At 44.5% G+C, this 19,121-nt stretch overlaps 1 long non-coding RNA gene across 2 annotated transcripts; it reads left to right on the plus strand.

The window, feature by feature from the left end:
* The first annotated feature begins 3,184 nt into the window (after positions 1 to 3,184).
* Positions 3,185 to 18,858, plus strand: LOC144165816 (uncharacterized). Of its 2 annotated transcripts, XR_013321527.1 has the most exons (5): positions 3,185 to 3,373; positions 4,144 to 4,195; positions 8,105 to 8,255; positions 14,432 to 14,524; positions 18,667 to 18,858. It is a non-coding gene; the product is annotated as an uncharacterized LOC144165816 (long non-coding RNA). The 2 variants fall into 2 exon arrangements; XR_013321525.1 differs by lacking the exon at positions 3,185 to 3,373 and having other exon boundaries at positions 4,018 to 4,195; positions 18,667 to 18,857.
* Positions 18,859 to 19,121: the final 263 nt, after the last annotated feature.

The following is a 19,121-nucleotide window of genomic DNA, read 5'->3' on the forward strand; positions in this document are numbered from 1 at the left end:
GCTCGCTAGTGGTATATTTGGAAAGACACATTTTCAATCTTTGTTACTGTTATCAGAGTCCTTCAATGTTTTAGACTCTGCTGTTATATAGCGGCGCGATTATTTCACTTGCATGGAAAGAAATCGCGCTATTTGTGTGTTCCGGTTCATAATTTCGTGTTCGCGTTTCATTTGTCCATTATACGTTTTAGGCCATTCTTTAGACTTGAAACCAAAAATAAATGTCACTTTTTTGGACTAAAGAAGAAGTGCGCGTAAAACAACTCGTGCTTTGCGAGCCTGCATAGACACTGACCGCATTGGTACAGACGCTGACCTCATTGGTATTGCAATTTTTGATACAAGTTAAAAACGTAAGCTTTGTGACGAACCGCGACGCCGAGGAGATTAAGGATCAATGCTCCGGGCGCACAACGCATATTACCTAGAGTATAAAAGACCGCCCTTTTGGCGGTCTCTTGGCATTCTTTTTTCCTTGGGACGTCAAAATCACTGTACGCAGAACGTTTGTCAGCAAGTTTCCTTGTTCGTACAAGCAACCTAATACTACTATGCGGAAATATGTATTCTATAGAATCTGTATTTTGGAGCATTCATCGCGATAGCAGTAATTACATGCAACTGGCCCATGTCGTGCCATCAAGCAACCCTTTTCATTCGCCGTCTGTGTTGATGGAAAGAAGCAAAAATCGTATGTGCTATTGAACCAGCTCCAGGCTTTAGCACCTAAGTAGCAGTCAAGAAATGCACTAACATGGGCCCGAACAGTGGCGAAAGCTCGTGGCTTCCTGGACTGAGAAAAGGCCAGCAGCTATGTGCAAACAAATGTGCCGCTCTGCGGACGCTAAACATGACAGCAGATCTATGTACCGATAAGACCTCCCACTAAAAAAATTGCCGAAATTCAGGTTAGAGATAACGTTTTTTTTTTTCACGCGTCAAGAAAACGAGGATTTCACCAGCCGAAGCCATGATAGCAGTCTAAATATGAAGGCAACGATTCATTAATTAGACCACGTGGGCATCCTAAATTTTAGTTCCCTTATTGTTTCTGTGGAAGGCGAAGTGGTCCCAATCTTATCTTTACAACCCCTCAGACGTGACCAGTAAGAACGGTGCATAATTTGAGCGTATTTTGTTATAGCCCTGAAAAAAAAATAAACTGGTACGTAAATTTCTGAGATTGGTTGATTTATTATTATGTGGCTTAACGCGCTGACGCTATAGATACGCAAGCGACGAGGCGCGCTGTAGTGGAGGGCTCCGGATTAATTTCGGTCACCTGGGGATCTTCAACGTGCGCCGAAATCTCGAACACACGGGCGTTTTCGTTTTTGGCCTTCATCAGAAGTGTAGTTGTATGACAGCGTCAGCAATGCAGTTTCAATGTTTCAGAAGAGCTAGCTCTTTATGTTTGATTTCTAATACTTTTGATTTACAGCATATAACTTCGTTTATACAAAACTAGCTTTAACCAAAGGTAATTGTTTAGAGGAACTCGTTCGTTTGGGGGTCTATTACCTAATATGCGCAATTACGGGGTGAGTAAGCTGTCACGCACACACAAAAAGCCACAGCTAGCCGCCGCTGCAGCTACAACTGCCAACCGACCACTACAGAAATGACCCCGCCTGGGCTCCCCGAATGCTGCATGGGCCAGTTCTAGTTACTTCAGCATGACCTACGGAAACGTGAGGAAGCTTCAACATCGCTTTCGCCAACGACTACCTGCATGCATAAGACGAGACGAGTATCACCTCTCTGTCACTCTTGTAGTGTTCGTTAGGACATTGAACCTGCACTGTGTGCTGAAACTCAGCGTTAGCATAGGCTCACAGCCCTCGACTGCGTCTGCGACAAGGGCTGCGAAGGCCTTGCCTTTCTCCGTGACCGGCTTTGAGGAAATTCTGTGAACGTTTGCACTGTGTGCGCGTTTGTGCGTCTTTCAGATTTGCGTTTCTAGAGTACTTATAGTGTATGCGTGCGTTTTTCTGTGCTGGTGTATTCATTCCTTGTCGTCATTTTCATTCATCAAGCCATCTTGTTTCCAGGCTGACTTCTCCGTATCATAAAGGTATTCCTCCCTCCCAGTTTTCCTCGCAGAAGTTACGAAGAAAACACCCGACAAAAAAAAAAAAAAGAAATGCTAGTGAATAGTCCTGTGCGAGTACAGTAAAGACTCACATAAACGCTGTACCTTTTACGAGAAGTTATAGATTTACCAACCAAGTGGTTGAAAAAGCGTAAGGCTAGCGACACCTGCGACAAAGATTTCCCTCGGTAATGATTACGCACCCTGAAGTCTCAGATCACACCTTAAAATGATTAATGCAACATCACGATCTGCAAACGCGCGAGCCGAATGATTCAGGACTCCCGTGCAAGCCTGCGCTGAAGCAGGCCGAACGCCAAATTTTGTCCGAGCTGAAAAGCATTGTAAGGCACACGTGAATTTTTATTTGTCTGGTTATGACCGAGACAAGTCCACGAGACCGCGTACGGCGCAGGGAATCAGAGCCAGAGATAGCGGCAGCTAAGACAAGTCCGGGGTAGAATAAATAGTTAAGACAGGTGAAATGGAACGTGCCGTCACTCCGATTCAAAGACTTTTACTCGCCATCATCATCCCCGTTCAAGGTTTTTTCAGGGCGCTGCCATGCGCCAAAAATACAGCCTGATTGGCTTAGATCATGGAGGAAACTTTTTCTTCCTCCATGGCTTAGATCTTCTGGCCAAAACTGGCAGCCAATCGGAAAAGACCGGGAGCAAGAAGGCAGCGATCGGGAAAGTTGCAATCAGGAGCCCATTAAACCTGAAATACTTGTGAACACAAAAACAATAATAATTTTGAATGAATGATTCCTTAAAGATTGACAAATTTCGCAATGTTGTGTGATCACTTTGCATAAAAATACAAAGAGGGAACTCTGCTCTTTTGTTCGGCGCTGCAGTCGCTTCCGATCAGGATTCTATTTAAACTGAAAAACTTGTGAACACCAAAAGCAATGACAATTTTGAATAAATGATTCTTTGAAGATTGAAAAATTGGGAAATGTTGTATGATCACTTTGAATTAAAATTTAAAGTCGTAACTCTGCTCATGTATTTGGCCGTTTCGGCGCTGCGGTCGTTTCCGATGTAATTTTTCCATGGAGTGCTGGCGGCGAGGTCGACCGTGGTCTGTGCCGTGGTTGCGCATTGTCCGCGTTGTATTCATGTTTTTGTGCGATATACCGTCGTAAATTGTGTTCGCCCTTTGTGGATAAAGCCTGCTTGCCACGTTGGAAACACGTGAGGTTAAGGATAAGCTGAAATACAGCGGCAAACGATTGAAGAACGGCGGCGTTTTCCCGTGCCCGGACAAAGAAGTTCGGTAAGTTCTTTTTTGCTGGACCTTTTCTAGCGCGAGTAAGGTTCGGTGCCAGAAACGTGTTATTGGCTTGATTTCTCGTTTCCGCGTCAGTCTCACGCTGTGGTTCGTGCAAGCTAAATGCAATTTGCTGGTGCTGCTCGATATGTCTAGCGTTGCTGACGTACAGGTGGTGGGCGCAGCGGAGGGCCTTAGGAAGCTTCAAATAATTGCCGGTGCTCTTGATAACATCGTGAGGAATCGACGTGTTTTGTTTCGTATGCGGTTTTTATCGCATTAGGTCTATTTCTATATGCGGCCGTGCGGTTTCACCGTGCTTTTGTTTTATTTCGATAGCTGTGCCACTTTGCACAAAGCAAAATACAATGTGCGACTGCTTAACTTATCGGACGTAAAACTTCCCTTGAGAAAAATGAAAACCTTAAATAGTTTGAGAATCTTAACTTGGAAATAAAAGTGTTTTGATATTTTTTTTATCGTCTTGTTACTGGCTGAAAACTATTTGTTTCAAACGGTTTGTAGTTCAGGAGCACATAGGCGGAGTATATTTCACATTGCTGTAAACGCTATCTACGCTTACATAGCATTGGTTTTAAGCACCTTTCATCAATTCAGTGGTTAGGTCTCTTGACATAACTGTCTTGATAATAAAACAATCATTGAGTGAGTGTTCTTACTTCTCGGAATGTGTAGTGTACTGTGAGCTTTTAACTTTGGCAGGTAACGACGTTTGTGCTTATGTAACTTTTCTTTGCAACCTTTTCATTTAAAAGTGGCTGGAGCTTCAGGACGGGGACTGTCTGGCAAGATGAAAAGCAATAACAGGTACGTACTGCATTTATGTTGCCGATATAGGAACCCAGAAATAGAAACTGGACCTATGAGTCTGCGTTTGAGTGATGTGGGGCCTTTGCAGCAGGAATTATGCCCACCTAACTTGTGGGAGTTGTTTATTCTTGCATTACCACAGGAATAATAGTAGTAGGTAGCCCTTTCAGCGGTAGGATGCTCTGCATGTTTAGGACAGTTGAATTATGTTGAATGTAGCTTTTTATACGTGCAGAAAGTGAATTCCTGTTTTATATTTCTTTTGCACACGGTGTAGTGCCTGTGCAAACCAGGTTTTCTGGGTGAAGAGTCCTTCAACATCTGCTTGAGGCTGGGCAGCTGTTATGTCATAATGCTAGTAATGTGAGTAAGCACTAGATCTTGCAGGTGGAGTCCCAGTGCCGCAAGAAGTAATTGGAATGCTGGATCTGGGGCCAAACTCGGGTCTGTGTAGCTGCACCAGCGGTAACTGACAGCAGCGTATCATATACACATGCATATCGGCCACAATATCCTCTCTATACCTATGGACCCTTCTGTATTACCGTGTCACTGAGCATTATGCATTGGATGTTGGATGCCGCGCCAGTGGAGTGATGGTGCTCTCAGCAGACACTTCTGGCAGCATAGCCTGCATGCTTCCAGTGAATGTGAGCTAGTCAAGCTGAATCTCTTGCAGATACAGGAAGGCACTGTTCTTTTCTCTGAATACAGACTCCTGACATCCTTTCGCGCTACCTATGCACTGAATTTACATGGCTTCCTTGTCAGTGGTCAGTTAATCAGCCGGCTGTTTTGCGATGGGTTAAGCAAAATAAAATAAAAAAACAGTGGGGAGGTTATGCTGGGTGTGCGTGCAAGGTCCCAAAGTTATTTGTGAACTTGAGTTGTAAATTGATCTGTCAATTGAATTTCTTTCCCTTTTTTTGCATTCAAGCTTACCCACCCCTTTCTCTGAAATAAGATCATGTCTATGCTACTGAGCTGCACTGTTGGTGGCACCTGGAGTGAGGCATCTTTATGCTTCATTTCTTTATGTCGACGGCATACTGTGACTGCTCAAAATGCTGTAAGCACAGTGCTTACATTATGCGCACAGGCTCAGTTGTGTGAGTTCAAATTCATTTCAACCAAATAACCTGCCGAGGTGGCTCAGTGGCAAGGCGTTGCGCTGCTGAGCACGAGGTCGCGGGTTCGATTTTCGGCCGCGGCGGCCGCTTTTCTGATGGAGGTGAAAAGCAAAAATGCCCGTTTGTGCGAGATTTCGGCGCACGTTAAAGATCCCCAGGTGGTCAAAATTAATCCGGAGCCCTCCACTACGGCGCGCCTCATCGCCTGCGTTGCGTCGGCGTGTTAAACCCTACAATCAATCAATCATTTCAACCAAATAGATTTTTGTCGGAGCAAAACGAACCGTTGGGCTTTCTTTGCCATATTTTGTTTATTCTTGCTCATTAATTAAAAATAGTTTTTTTTTTCATCTATATAAAATGGCTTTAGTGCCTCTAAATGTGTGCAGACAAACGTTTACATGCTGGGTTCTGTTTTTAAATGAGGCATAGCCACATGCTACTCAAGATCATGAGTTCGCTTTCTCGAATCATAAGAATTGACAATTTAGATTCTTTCGGGCCAGTAAAGTGACTGCACATGTTGATGGGGTGGTAATTCTGGCGAGGCATGAACCGCCTGGTCATCATATTGAACATATATTTGGCTAGATAGTGTGCGAAGGATGTGAAAAAAACAAATTGTACCAAAACAATGTAAATTAAATGCAGTCAAAAGTTTTGTTCTTTGCACTATAGGGTAATGTTAGTACCTAAGCAGCATTTACTGTATTCACAAGCTTGAGACACTGACAGCATAATGCACCCGCAGCTAGGCTCAGTGGCTAAGGTGTGGTGCTGAGCCCATATATGCTGGTTTGATCTTGGCCGCGGTGGCTGCTTTTCTGATGGAGGCGAAAAGCGAAAACACCCTTGTCTCGAGAATCAGCATAAGTTAGTTTCCCAGGTGCTCAAAATTAATCTTGAGCCCTCCACTACTGCACGCCTCATAGCCCATGTGCAGCTTCAGCGTGTTAAACCCTGCAATCAGTCAATCCGACGGCGTAACGTAATCACGTGATTTTTATCAGAGCCTTTTAATGGGATGAGGGGGCAAACTTCGATAGCCCTGGCAAATAAAATGCATCAATGGTACGGATAGGTAGATGATGATGATTGATTGATTGATTGTGGGGTTTAACGCGTTGACGCAACGCCGGCAATAAGGCGCGCCGCAGTGGAGGGCTCCGGATTAATTTTGGCCACCTGGGGATCTTTAACGTGCGCCGAAATCTCGTACACGCGTGCGTTTTTGCTTTTCGCCTCCATCAGAAAAGCGGCCGCAGCAGCCAGGAATCGAACCCGCAACCTCGTGCTCAGCAGCGCAATGCCTTAGCCACTGCGGCAGGTACGGATGGGTAGGTTTACCTAAAGTAGCCCATGCTGGCTTGTGCTCCTGCATGGTCTACTATAGGTAGATGTTGGGGCAGCAAGGCAGTGCTCCCTAATGATTTGGCCGCAACCCTCTGTGTACCAAGCAGGGGTACCTGAAACAGTCCATCATTTTTTAATACCTGAAAAGCTTCTCTCATTGGTGATTGGGCACAAATAAGATTTCATTTCGTTGTTGCTTATAGTCTTGCTCTTCTGATCAAGATCGGTCTAAAAAAAGCACAGAGAACATAGTGTATGCTAATTTTGAATTTTGCCCTTCCAATAATAATGCCAAAGACAACCCCGTACCGGGCTTACTGAATTGTAATGTGACCACGATTGTAGCGTGAGGGGTGACTTCATCGCATAAAAAAGAAAAATTAAAACCACTAAAGTAACTCAAAGGGTAACTTTCTGTTGTGCCAAAAAAAAAAAAAAAAGAAGAGCCGCCAAAGTACTCACGTGAGGCCAGTGGAATTATGGAAAAGCACATTTATTTTTCAAACACTTGGGCTAGGCGCCCACCTTTGACACTTATAACTTCGCAGGAAGCCCATCTGTCGAGCGATATCACTTGTTTTGAGCTGTATCATCTCAACACTGACCGCCAAAAGGCGGTTACACTGTTTGGTGACGAAATCAGCAACACCCTTTTGTAATTCGACGTGGCAGCTGTAGCAAGGCCCTCGGAAACTTATTGGGCAGGGTTCGCATGTAAAAAGGCGCTCCCGCAGTAGCTGCCATCCACAGACGGTCGATGTTGACTCTTCGGGGAGCTGCCGAATCCCCGATTTCTTGAGCCATTAAAATAGCATGGGTCATACTGAGTGCAACACGTTGCCGTAACAAGGGGAGCTGAAGCGGTGTTGAAACACTTGAGGGCAATGAAAGTTACCTATGCCTCAATACTAAAGTACGGCGCGAAAACGAAGGAAAAAAGTTGCGCACGCTGTCAACCACCACAGAAAAAAAGCAAGGAAACGGAAAAAGTCGATCTTAGCTTGTAGTGGACCCGAACAACTCTGACACATCTTGCTGACATAGATTGCGAAATGATCAGAACTGTAGCCATTGATGACAGTTGGGTGCATCATTGCAATTTTAGGCAGATTGTAACGTGAGGGTTGACTTCAGGTTGCAAAAAGAAAACGTGTTATAATCGACTAAATACAGTAACATTCGTATTTGTATTTAACTATTTAAATTCAATTTAAGAAATGTATGATATTTGTTCACCTCCTCTATTGTTTTGATTGTTCAGCATACTTGATCATGACAGCATCATGTGACGTTTTGAGACTGCCTAGAGATGAATGAACTCATGTTGCTCATGGCAATTTGCTGAAGCAAAAACTAGGAAAATTTTGACGCATCAGTTTGGTAGGCGCCTTGACTATAGACCACAATTTTACAACCTTCTCAGGGTGGCGCCATTTGCCCGGGATTGGTGTGGAGCTGTGCAGGCATTTCCCGGGGGACAGCGGGAGCAGCCACGGCCCCAGCCACATGCCACCAGCCGCATTGGACTGCGTATCGTGTGGCCGATTCGGACACCTAATCTGATTTGAAAATTGGTAAGTTCATATTCAACAGTTTGCAACCCACAGTTTACAGTGCAGTAGAAAGTGGGTTGAAGGCGAGTGAAAGCTAGTTGCATGCGAGGATTGCGTATGCTGTACACAGGCTGCAAATGGGCCATGCTTTGTGTGGTTCTCACCGAAATCGCGGTTTGTGGAGCTATATTTCTCTGTGCCACACTTTTTCCACTCAATTGCTGCACCCGACTCCTATACCCTACGAATTAGCTGTGCGTCTCACCGTCCCCGCAGAGCTGAGCTGTAGCATTAGAAAAGGGTTGATTTTTGTTTGTTTCTCGTCTATAAAATGAACACTGCTAACCTGTAGCGAACAGAAATTAGCGATAGATAATGGGATTGGAATCAATAACTGGGCTCTAAAAACAGCGTACGACAGCGCGTATTGTTGCAAAGGTGCTACATTCAAATATGTTCAATTTGGCGTGATAATCTATTTGCGGAAGCACTCAGGGACCCCCAAAATCTTAGTTATGGTTTTTAATGCATAACGATCTTGTGTTTGTTATTTTTTTATGTACTCAACAATTGTGCAGTGACGCTCAAACAAGCAGCCTTTGCACATTTTCACCCAAGGCATGCCGACCTGCATGCTGGAGGAAAAAAAAAGTCTGAAAAATGTGGGTACAGCTGTTATATTCAAGAGGACTGCCATAACAAAATATACCACTCGGAGGCCATGACAACATGCAACACGGGGCATTTGCAGCCTGTGCACAGCATGGGCAAACCCGCCGTGCAGTTAGTTCTCGCTCACCATGAGTGCGCTCTCTAGTGCACTGTTAAACTGTAGGGTGCTGACTCGTTGAATAAAATTGTACTTGCCAAAACCTTGGTGCTGAGACAAATCGTCTTGAATGCAATTGAGTAAGCACTGTTTGATGGTAATGGCACTATCTAACCTCATCGGTGCTTTATTTTTAGAAAGTTCATAGCATTATCGAAAACCGTGAAAGATGCAGCTTCTCGCACAAGTTCACGATGTGTGCTCTTAAATCGAGTCTGCGCTTAAAAACTTCCTTACTTGGGGGCAGCTGGATGAAACATAAATTATAATCATACAAAGAACTAAATATTGCCAATGTAAATTCAACAGAAATTCGTCTTTATTATCTCCTAAGCAGCATTTATTTATGCTTCCTCAGAAACTTCACTGCAGCAACCAAGCACAAGTTCAGAAGTTCTTGTACTGTATAGACAAGGCTTGCTCAGTTTTTTTAGTATCCTGTGCAAGTTTCTAACCTCTGTTGTTGGCTAGAAGCTTACTGTGTTAATAACCGTGGAAACGAACAAGCTGACAATGTTCCTGTCAGTGCTGCGGCAGTAGCTCAAGAGGCAGCGGCTTTTTTGCCATTCACTATGCCGATGTGGAAAAAGCCATGTGTGCATTTCTCCTGGCAGGTCCCTGGAGACAGGGGTGCCTGAAGTAATGAATCAGTGCTGAGGTTGATAACGTTAAGCAATTATCACAATGCATTCCTCAATCAAGAGCTTCTAAGATGTCGAGGTTAGGTATCGGTTTGTAAAGGTCCAGTTAAGATAGTAGGAAATTGTAGTGCATTTTCTTGCATGAAACGAAAAAAGTATTTTTAGATGTGATGACATTTCTCAGAAGATTTTGCTCTAGGAGCTTGTAGGCATTTTGCTTGCACACGGTGGTGCGTGCATGCTTCCCAGCTTTGGGCTAGTGCATGGGCCGCCGCTATCCTGTGAGCACCGCAGCAAAGACGTAAATATTGCCTTTTTTTTTTTTCCTATTGCGAACACAGTACACTGCTAACCTTTAAATGAAGGTTGCAAAGCTTCCTTAGAAAGCTAATATAAAAAAAGAAACATTCGAGGAAGCCGTTTCTGCAGTACAAATAAACCGCGGTTTTGAAAGTAGTAAAGATGAGGCTGAGTGAAACACTGCGGCAAATAGTTTGTTCTTCGCAAAACAGTATTTCTGGTAGAGAAGTTCAGAATGCAGCCTGGCTGTAATTTTAGAGCAGTCGTAGTTATTAAGAAAGAAGCCGTGGCTTTCTACAGTGCTGTGAACCTCTTATAAATAAGTCGTCAGTGAGCTTGGAAAGTGCTGTACGGCTAAACAGTGAGAAGTCAAATGCATTCACGCATTTTTTTTTTGGCAGAAAATAGTTTTTCTACCTTTAGTTGTAAGACAACCGCTGGTGGCTTTAGTGAGCAACTACTGATGCCCCCTCCTCACCCCCCCCTACACACACATACGCACCTTTTTTTGGCATCTTTCTTTGTCAACTACGACTGCACGCTGCAATTTCTGTGGCTGCAAAGCTTGTGCGAGCGTACTGAGTTTGTCCCCTGCCATATCGTGGCCTCAACAATATTGGGGCAGCAGAGTTTTACAATCTAGGCAACTGACCATTCATAGCCGTAGTGCAAAAAAATGGGGCCTGTTTGTTTCTTATTGCGTGTGCTTCTTTTTTTTTTTTTTGAGGTTCAACACTGCGAGGACACCTATGCGCAGAATTTTGCGGCGTGTGCTTCTTGCAATATCCTTGCTTTATTACACAAGACTAAAGAGGAAATGCGGTACTATGTCGTAATTGAGACAACTGAAATAAAGCCAACGGTTTGTAGGCTGTAAAAAGTGCAATAATATAAGTACTAGGTCCAGGTTTTGTATTTTCATGATAGAAGCATTCCTTTCCCGTCATTCGCACAAACATTTTTACTCAGTGGCTGCTATGAGGCTTTTTGATCTTAGTGATTATTCGAATAAATGCTAATGTACTGCAGCACGGCTGAGATGCACTGCTTTAATTTGATAAAGTTACAGGTGGGGAAATGTAGTATGATGCTTAATAATGACAGAACTGTATCAATAAGTCTTCTTAAAATACACATTTCATGGGCTTTGTTTTTCCAAATGAGAGATTGAAATGGCCTATTTTAACACACACTTCAGTTGGTTATGTAATGAGTAAAACTCGCCTGCTAGTTTCCCACAGTGGACTGGGACCCTTATACCCTAGTTACACGGGCACAGTTACCCCGCTAACCATGGTTAACGCAAACTGAGCTTGGCCACCTCAGTTCGGTTACGCTAACCGCAGTTGCTGCTGCCGCAGTGTTCAAAAATCGCACAGGTCAGTTTGCACACAAGTGGCGGCGCATCAGCATAGGCGAAAAAAATCACTTGGCGTTCGCAGAAGACGAAGGCCTGAAATAGCGGGAGCCCTCGAAGCTGCCCCCAAGAGGAGCTTGTGCTCTTTGCGTCGCTCTCGCAGTCGGCACGACCACGCGTGAGCAGCAGCTCGTTTCCCGGTCCACCCAATCAACTATGAGAAAAGCCTAAATTTGTAAATTCTGCTGATCGTTTGCCAAAAAAAAATAGACAAAGCAGGCAATCATGAAGCGTTTTCAGCACTCGGAAACGATCCGTGCGCACGTCGGCTGTTCCTGCAAACATGCCGGCGCGTCTGTCCGCACGGCACTGAAAGCGGCTCGAACCAGCCCAGACCACAATAGCAACAGCTTGTCGCCCCTCTTCGAAATCAATCGCGGAAAAGAAGTTCCACATGCGACAAAGTGGATATTATAAAGGTTAAAAATTGTGCTATGTATTGTAATTTGCAGTTGTAGAGATAGCGCCGGTCCGCACGGCACTGAAAGCGGCTCGAATCAGCCCAGACCACAATAGCAACAGCTTGTCGCCCCTCTTCGAAATCAATCGCGGAAAAGTTCCACATGCGACAAAGTGGATATTATAAAGGTTAAAAATTGTGCTATGTATTGTAATTTGCAGTTGTAGAGATAGCGCCGGTCAAATATCGACCACGATCCTAAGTTCCCAACACCAAACCGACCCGAGAACAAGCCGCTCGCGAGCTGCTGGGGAAGCCCCTTTTTCGGCGTGCGCGAGTGCGTCGCGTTTGGGTCTGAAGCAACTGTCTAACGATATTTTTTGCCTACACTGCTTCGCCTTTGGTTTTTATCGTGAGGTTAAAAGTTTGTTACTTTATTTTTGTTACGCTCACAACCAAGTGACCGCTGTCGACATACTTGGAATTTCGCATGTAACAGCCAAAACCGCAGTTTGCGATAACCACAGTTAAAATTTAGTAACCACCGTTAAACGTAACTACAGTTACTTCCGCCATGTAACTAGGGTATTAATCTTAATTAAGGTATGGTGTGGGGACAACCAAAATATTTGAATATTAAAACAGTTGTGTTGACTTTTTGCCAGAACTTCTAGGGCTCCATGTCAAAATTAACAATATTTTCTAATGATAACATGAAGGACAAACAGCTGCAATGCAGTTGCATAAGGAGAGCAGCATAAAATGAAAGAAAGTTGTTTTGCAAATGGTAGGATGTTGCACCATTCTTTGGATGGCTCTTCAACTGCATGGCAGCTTTTAAAGTTGAAAGAAAAATCATGTAAATCATGCCTGGCATTCTCTTGGAACTCCCTGAGGGTTCAGGTGAGCTTCAGTTGCCTGCTTCTACTCAGAGTCAGCACCTAAAGCAAGAACGAACACCATGGCTATATCATTCTGCACTTAAAACACTGATAAGCTCCGCAAGGTTGTTTGATCAGCGATTCCAAAGATTTGGTTTCATCACAATGGTGTGGAATCTAGTTTGCTGACTGCCCATTTTTTTGCTGCTGCCTTCCAGTGTGTCACAGGGCCCTTGCCACATTATAGTGTGGGGAATAGTGAAAACTTCAATCTGACCCTTAAAGGAGTGCTGGCACAAAATTTCAAAGCACAGATGACTACATAAAAAGCTTTCTTTTTAAATAGAGATACCCCTCAGGAAGGTTAACCTTTAAGTGTTCGGAAGAACATATTTTAAGTCAATTTTAATATGTGCATGCTCGAAAAAGTTAAGGATGGATTTCCTTTCGACATCGACATCAGTGTGATGCCATGTGTGCCTCTCCCCAAACTGCCTATGTCAGGGCTCCCATGACGTATCCAAGGTGGCCTACTCTGCCTGATCCTTCTGAGAAAACGCGGATCCTTCAGTGATGGCGCCAGTGTTTTCTATTGAACACAATTGCCGAGAGACATGAGCTACAGCCCAGTCTTTAAAAAAATGTCTGCTGTCCTCTTGGGTGAAAAGGAAGGAAATGTCCAAAACAGGCAGCACAAACGACAAAGAAATAAGTAGAAACAACAGCACTTGTGTTTTTCCTCATTTCTTTGTCTGATGTATCTCGCCCACATTTTGCAGTCTCGTCTTTTTCAACTTGGAATCAACTTGGCCTAGCCTCAACCCTAGCAAGTCTTCATGGGCCCTTCATTGAAATTACGAAGGGTTTAATGGGTTTGTATGCTTGCGTGATGCATACAAAGGAGAGATCTTACTTATTTTCATTCACTTCGAATTGAACAAGCAGTGACAGGTTAAAAATTTGCAACTTTTGCTAAATAGCAGGGGTCAGCAAGCTTTTCAGGCGGAGAGCCGGGTTTAATGCAATGGACACGGAGGGGGCCGGAGGGCACATTGGTTGGAAGGGGAGGGGGGCTTTGCAGGCAAATAAATTTTGGGGAGGAAATTGAAAGCAGTGTACAAAACTAGAATAGCAATCCTTATCATGTTTATTTCCAACACGAATGTCACGAGCTTTCATGCCAGTTGAGGTCAAAACTGCCATGTCGGCCTTCAGGTAGAAAGTGACAGAGGAGAAGGGGTCTGCCATTGTGCCGGGGGCCACATAATACTGCCCCATGGGCTGCGGGTTGCCAACCCCTGATTTATAGCATTTTCGTATATCGTCTGAACATGAAGCACAGGACAACCTAAGGTTGTCAGTTCTAGATGCCTTCATTTGTGACAGGGATGGGTGGCATCTATGGAAACTTTCTGGGTGTTGCGAACAACTCAAGGCAGGTTTTCGTGGGAAGATTGGCAAGCATGCTCTCATTACGTTGCAACACTTGTGAGAGGGAACCCCTGTGTCAGAGGACCTGTTTACAGTCTAGTTTCCTGGTGCTAACAAATTCCAAAATTTTTTGGCTGCTGCAAAGATCTTAAGAAAGAATTGTTTTTACAATTTAACAGTTTGTGACCCTGCTCAAGCAATCAAAATGCTTGCCCGGTTTTCTATTCGGTTTGGTTGCTTGTCCGGTTTTCATTTTCAAAGTACCGTATATTATGTGTGGTCTTGTTTTTTCTTGCAGTGCCTGGCATGAGCTCCTTACTACTGATCCTGCCACAAACGCTATGGATGAGAGTGGGCGAAATCTGTGCATCACTGCTGCTAATCTCACAAGGTTTGTGGGATTTCTGCATCTTAAAATCGAGGAAATTGACATGCAGTTTATTAGGCTTTAGACAATACCGGCTGTTAATAGTTACTGGTGGGTTCTTTAGCATAGCCATGAAGCACAGTGTGATTGCTTTGTGTTTTAGGTTATTTCATCCTTTCTTTCAAGCTTAGAAAGATGTGTTTGGCGAGTTGGTGCATCTTAACGATACTTGAACTTGGCGCAAAATATTGACAATCACAGAAAGTAGCTGGTGATAACAGGCAATGACTAGCAACTAACTTTTAGGCAGCGTAAGAACACATAATTGCAGGCCAAAGTTACGTGGCTCCACATGCATGCAAAAAAAAATTGTGATAAGGAAAATTCACAGCCTAATAAATACGCTCTTTCATATGGAGACCCGTTGAAATGTCACTGACAAAATCGCATCCGTTCTTTCCTATGTGGTAAGCTTCCTGTATCTCCCTTTCTCATGTATCACTGCACCTGGACAATTTTCACTTGCTTTTTAAGAGCGTCATGCATGCGCTTGCAGGGCTATGGATGGGGTTATGCCCACTTGTGCAGTTCTCAACTGAGAGGTTATGTTCATGTTCACGCAATCGCACGTTCCCACACCTTCCAGTGTGCCCAATGCAGACCTTTCCACATGAAAGAGGTATCTCATAAGCAATGTCCCTACACAGCAACTTGCGTAGGCATTGGTGGGCTTTTTCTCGCACCCTTGCCTATCAAAGGGACCCGTAGCACTTTCCCTCGACTACTCGGAATGTATTCTGGGGTAGTCTATTGTCCCAGCAATCACCTCCCACAAGAATCATGAAAATATGTTCGCTATGATGGAAGGTACGTGCGATGCAAGATGCACATAATCATTCCCTCAACTCATTGCGAAGGGTGCTCTTTAAACCTTTAATTAAAGCAACGCCCCAATTGCCTATATAAGACATTTTGCAGGAAAGTGGAATCTTTCTATCACTCATGATTAAAATTCAATCGCTAGTCCGTCAAATCTCATTTTGTCTGCTTCCTTTTTTTGTGTGTGGGTTTGTCCCTCGTGAATTTCTCGAGCACATTTCTTTCAGGTACTTTTTGGCCACTACATCTGTTCTTGGTGTCGTGCAGAGATAGATGCAAAAAAAATTGCCAAGATCCTTGTAGAAATAAAAAAGTTGTTTAATTTTAAATTTAAAAATACAAGCAAATAGAGCACTGCCCTCTTCTCGAAAACCGGAAATCTGCTGCTCACTTTCTCACTGACCCCGATGTCATATGGCGGGACAAATGAGGGCGGCAAAAAATACGTCCTGGAAGTTTTAAGCCCAGGGTGGCCTGACCTGGAAAGCTCCTTTCCGCGCTTCGTGACGCTGTCGTTCGGTGGTACTGTGCCGGAAAGTAGGAGAGGACAAGCAGCCACACGAGACTAGCAAAGTGACGTGCCTGCTGCTGCGTCGATGGGTGTTGCTATGTCTCTTTGTCTGAACTCTGTACCATCTTTACCTCTCTTTAATTTAGTGTGAAGCCATGTTCAGCGCTGCCTTGCTATTGAGGTTTCATGTGAACGTCCCTTGTGGGTTCAAAGAAAGGTTAAAGAAACAGCTGCATATTCTGGTAAAAAAAAAACCTTATAGAACGCTCGCAGCAAAAAAACAAAACGCGGGATTAGAACCACTGACTTGCAAACCAGTACTCCAGCTTCTTACCTCTCGACCATATACACAAGCTGTGAGGCTTGCAAAAATTGAGAACAGAACTATATAGTCAACAAATATTGCCAGGTGTGTCTGTTTCTTGTCATGTTTGTGAAATTCTGGCAGTGAGAATGCTTGTGTCTCACGCACCAATCTTGCAGACAACCCCCATCTTGCTAATACTAGAAGCAATGTAGCTAGAGCTTCCATATTTACCTCATAACAAGCATCACGCGATCGCAATCTCTCCGACGCAAGCAAAGGTAGCGAAGTACAGAATGTGCCACACAGAATTATATCTGTCTCCAAGGGATAATAGCTTGCCAACAAAAACAGTTTGGTTCAATTTGTCTCAAGGCAGCCAATCACCGCTAGAGAAAAAAATGTTGCTGTTTTTCAGTGAAGGAAACAGCATTTCCCAGTGCTAAAACATGTCCCCAGACATAGAGACGGACTGATAACCTGGAAGCTGCCGTCCACTTTTGCTATGCTCCTTGACCACGCCTCCTCTACCATCGATGCCAATATCTGCCGTGAATAGACATCAGCATACGGCGTGCGAATGAACGAGTTCGCGTGTATTTTGGCGACGCGCGCTGACGCCAGGCGATATCAACAGTGGTGCATCGTAACACGCCATGGAAAGGCACACGTGCTCGAAGGGGAGCCATAGTGCGGCTCTGTTACTGTCTCTATAGATTTTTGTATTCTTTGAGCCCACGGTTAAGCTTTTATGCTTACTTTAAAGAAAACAAGCAGTAAGGCAACGTTTAGGCTCGTTTGGTCAAAATAATGGCATATACACACTTGCAAGCTTAGCCAACTGTAGGGCCACCGCTCTTTGTCGTCATATCCGGAGGCCTCAAGTGTGACGTTGCCAGTACTGCATGTGCTTGTATTGTTAGACTAAAAAATAGAATAACTTTCTCATATCTGCGCCGCTTTGATCATTCTTTTTGCGCATGTAGAATTTTTTTCATAGAATGTGGACTTCAAAAACATTATGAACAAAATTGAGGCGTGGCTTTGCTATTGCAAACAGCAGTGACCAGTGGAGCTGAGGGGAAGCCTCAGAAAATGGCACACCTGCCTAGTCTACCTCGACAACGCCGTAGTATTTGCCCGGAACTGCGACGAGCAACTTAAACATGAGCGCGGCCCGACAAAGCGCGTTCCGAGAGGGAAACTAATGTCCCGGGGTTTTTCATCCCGGCGGACTCGCCATCGAAGTAGTCCGCTGCGAGAAACAAGGTGCAGACCCGCGAAAACGATCTGGAGGCGAGAAAAGGCGTGGCCTTGCTGTCGCAAACAGCCTCGCGAAAGTTATGCGCGGAATGCTGATGTCATTGCTAACGTCATACCATGTGCGCTCGGCAAGGCTAAACTTTTGCACGAGGACCCTTGTACGTGCACCGGTCCTCGTCTCCACTCTCCTCCCTCCTCCCCCTCGCAAACTCGGCTTCCGGACTGTGTGCTGTAGCGCCCTGGTAACATCCCTCCGAGGAGCACAAGCTTGACAGCTCTGCTGTTAAAAAGAAAAGGCCAGAGCTCTGTGCCGTGCCATAACCAAAAGGCAGCAGAACTGATTGTGTTATCTACGACAACAAATTGTTTGCTTTCTCATGTGCTCACGTTAAAGGTATGCTTTTGCGTCATATGTTCAGCCTCGATGCATTCAACTTACAAGTGTATTTCAAATTTCCTTTCTCCTGTTAGGCCCAGTACTTTAGCCACATGGGTAGCTACGACTTCAAGGCGGCTGCCCGCACGGTGTTGGGCATGGTGATTGGGCAGCCAGTGGCATTGTCCTGCAGCTGGGCAGGGTCCAAGGGGGCAAAAGAGGCCTTCTGCGAGCTAGACAAGATTGTCTTTTGTTCTTAGTAAGCTGCCCTGATTTTATTTTATGCACGAGGAATTCATTATAATATTTTCAGGGGCTACTTTATTTCAGTGTATTTGTTCGACCATTAGAGCTTATTTTTAATGTTCTTGTTTACAGGAATGAATATGGATACTGTTTGATAATGCGTAATAATTATTGGCTCTCTGGAATAGTTGTACGTTGTGAAAACTAGAGGCATTGCATTAAGCAAGCTTGTAATACGTTTTTTTTTTTTTTTTTCCCCTGCCGCGGTGGCTTAGTGGCTAAGGCATTGTGCTTCTGTGCTGAAGGTCACGGGTTCGATCCCAGCAGCGGCGGCCGTTTTTCTGACGGAGGCGAAAAACAGACACCCGTGTGTTGAGATTTCAGCACACGTGAAAGATCCCCAGGTGGTCGAAATTAATCCGGAGCCCTCCGCTACGGCGCACCTCATAACCTGCGTAGTTTTGGCGCGTTAAACCTCATAATCAATCAATCAATCAAATTTTTTTTCAGGAAGGGCATTGCTAAGCCTGTGGATATTTTTACAGTGTAGTATATTACTTATTTGTCTGTTTTCAATTTTCTTTCAGTGTCGATACAGCCCAGGTACCCCGACGCAAACAAGGTCGCTGTGGCAGCTGTTATTAAGAAATGGCTATACTCCGCCGGTGACCGGGATGGCGGCTGCACGAAGCGGAAGCGACTGGACAGTATGAACTGAGCAAAATAACGAACCGGAAGACACTGGACAGCATGAACTGAGCAAAATAAATTAAGTAAAAAAAACCTAATCACCACAGGCTTTGTAAATCACTACATTTGTCCCTGAAAGGGCAAACAGTGCTCTTTAAAAGGGCACAAATGCTTATGCATGCAGTACGAACTTGCAGCATGTCCCATTTTTAGGAACCCATGTGCGCAATTCGAACTGAAAGCTGCTGGGGTTGGACAGCCGGGATGTGAATGGCAGAATGTCCACTATGGTTGAACGGCTAGTATATCACCTAAAGTTGAACAGCCAGGCACCAGAATATGTTCAAGAGCC

Source organism: Haemaphysalis longicornis, unplaced genomic scaffold, assembly GCF_048455015.1.
Source record: "Haemaphysalis longicornis isolate Haplotype H1 unplaced genomic scaffold, Haemaphysalis longicornis Haplotype H1 scaffold_15, whole genome shotgun sequence".
In the NCBI taxonomy this organism is placed as follows: domain Eukaryota; kingdom Metazoa; phylum Arthropoda; class Arachnida; order Ixodida; family Ixodidae; genus Haemaphysalis; species Haemaphysalis longicornis.